The sequence below is a fragment of the Orycteropus afer genome, unplaced genomic scaffold (genome assembly GCF_000298275.1).
Source record: "Orycteropus afer afer isolate SDZICR_OR568_19922 unplaced genomic scaffold, OryAfe1.0 scaffold00223, whole genome shotgun sequence".
NCBI classification, from domain to species: Eukaryota; Metazoa; Chordata; class Mammalia; order Tubulidentata; family Orycteropodidae; genus Orycteropus; species Orycteropus afer.
The window spans coordinates 1,091,841-1,094,780 of NW_006921810.1; positions in this window are offsets into that span (position 1 = coordinate 1,091,841).

Below are 2,940 nucleotides of genomic sequence, written 5' to 3' on the forward strand. Positions count from 1 at the left end.
TTCTGCTTGGGGTTTCCTTGAGCTCTTGTAGAGTTCTATAAACATAATTTCTAAATTCCTTATCAGACAATGCTATTGCTTCCTCTTCCTCCATGTTTAATGAGACTTTTGTTTGGGATTTTATTTCTATCGTTTTATCCTGTTTGTTGTTGTTGTTGTTGTTGTTTGATGTGGAGTTGTCTTTCGTTTCCTAGACATTTTGAAGTCTCTAACTATTAGTTATGTATTGATTTGTTTTATCTTGATTCTATGATTTAATATTTTTGCAAAGGTGGAGCTGGTGTATTTTATTTTTTTATTATTAGTTCAGGTATGCTGGGTTGCTCTGCAGTTTTCTTTGTGATGATAGAATCACTGTGTGGAATGTGGATGCAGGTCTCTGTTCATTGTGAAGGGGGTTTAGGATTCAAGCCAGCAGGTATTGTGGTGGATTAATGTTGTTTTTCTATTGGATGAGGCAGGGGAGAGATGGGGTAAGGAGGGAGAAAAGAGAAAAAAAAAACTCCAAGGTACCAGTAACCATTTCTAGGGCTTTGAGGAGGCTGCTCAAAGCCCTGTGATGTTATGCTGTCACTCATAGGCCTGCAGCTCAAGTTTGGCAAAGACCCCAATGGTTAGGGGGCTGCCACTTTCCATTAGGTTCAGAGAGCTGCAAAAACCCTGTACTCCAGGCCCCTCCATGCCAAAAATTGTCCTGGAATAGCTACCCTGACCTATGCCTCAAGTTTGTTCCAGGGCCCACCAACCTGCAGCATGCTTCCCTCTTTGCTCCCAATTCAGCAGCACCCTGAGCCAGAGGGGTCTCTGGTCTGCTTCTCAGAAATGCTGCCCTCCTACTTAGCAGTGGTCCCAAAGTTACCGATAAAAACAGGTACTGAAGGTAGATCCCTGGAGTGGCTGCAGCTCCTCCAGTATGTTCTCTCCACTGCCCCAGGGAGCCTTCCAATGCCCTGTCTTGCTGGCCAGTTAACAATCTGCAGGGCAGGTTCATTAATTTTTATTCTTCCCAGCTGTGTACTGTGCCTCTCCCTCCTTTCTTCTCCTACTGCCCTAAGTCTGGGCTTCTCTGACTTAATGAGCTGTTCAGAGCACCAGAATCCCCACTTCAAACTGCTATACCTACTTTTCCAGGTATTAAGATGTTAGAGGAAATTAATGTGTGGGCTGCAGGTAAGACACCATCATCACCTAATTTCTCAAGTGCAATCTCAAATCATATCTTTGTCTGCAATAATTATTTTGCTTGGCATTATTCAAGTTCCACCCAGACATGACTTGCCTCTATTCCCCTATATCACCCTTGCACTTGCACATTAAGAAGGTCACACACACAGGTCCAATGTTAAAACAATGATGGAGAATTCTGGAGTGTAAATGCCATTTCAGCAGAGTATAAGATTTCTTAGTCCAGATTACTCATCTATTTCTTGAAAGAATAGAAGAATGCTCTCTTCTCGTCCTCACCCCACCCCACTCAGTGACTCAGTCCACTGCAATCAGACTTTTCTTCCCATAAGTCATTTGAAATGGCTCCTACCATCTTTTCTCCACTCTCTGATTCCAATCACCTTTCTGTCTTTGGTCCTTGGAAGCAAACACTGTGTACTTTCCCAAATCATGGCCTTTTTTACCTACAAATCCTCTGATCTAAGACAACTCTTATCCCAATCTTTGTCTTCTTACCCCCAATTCATCCTTTAAAGTTCAGCTCAACTGTCACCTCCTCAGGAAAGCCTCTGCTGACTGCCTCAGCGAAGGTATCCATCACCTGACTAGGCTTTCAGAGGACCCTGTATTAAGTTAATGAGGCCAGCCTAGAAATAGCCTTATCACCTCATCCAGACACAGTCTCAGTTTTACTAGGTACAGCTTTATCACCAAACTTTAAAGTCATTGACTTCACTAGACTAGGTTACCATAATATTTCAGAATTTATTCAACACTTTCAAGTACAAAAATAAAAGTCCCTTACCTGTCACTCTGATTTTCTGAAGTGACACAGAAAACTAAACTATAATTTATCTTGCTATCAATTGGTTCTTTTGTAGCATTTCACTTGGGTATTTACCAATATTAATCATATCCCTTACCTGATTTAGAGTCTTTTGACTTATCCAGGTTGGGGCAAAGGCAATCTAAAATTTGAGAAAGAAATAAAGTTTAATAGTGTAAATAGAAGAATAAAACAAAATATTATCTCCATTTTTTAAAAAATCCAGTAAGCCAATAACAGAAGCATCACCTGCTGTGACTTGAATCACCTCTCCATCCTTGCATATCCAACTAATGGCCCAGCTACTGATGACTAATAGTGCCATATTTTCAGAGGGAACAATTTTAGATCAAGGAATCTTAAGCTTTTCCCATTAGTGGGAGCACAGAAAGCAAACAAACTTTGTGATTGTATTTGGTTTAGTTCCCCGGTAATCTCTCAATTTTATGCCAAAGGAGCTGTATTGTTTCTATGTTTGATTAGCTCTGCAGCACTCTGAAAACATCCATAGCAGCTAAGTAATTTGATACCAAATGCTCAGGAAAAGAAAGGAAAAGAGCACCTGGCTTTAGATTAATTTGTAACTGAAGTGCAAATACTAGTGCTACTATGCTAATGAATAATTGTGCTTCCCAGTAAACAGGCAATTCAGAAGAACAATTGCCAACTGATTTATTTTGTGAAATGACTGAAGTAGGTTGAAGATAAGGATCTTAATTTGGCCAGATAAGATGAGACAAGACTTGGGAAGATCTTGAATGCAATCGAGGCGAAATGGCATGAGGCAATGATTCTCCCAGAGGGGATGACAAAGACTTACAGAATGCATGTAGAACTTCAAATTGGAATGGGCCTTGCTAAAATAAAAAAATGTTACCAAAATATTGGTGGATGTTGAAGGATATTGGTGTATTTTTTTCTTTTTCTTTTTCTTTTTTTTTTTTTTT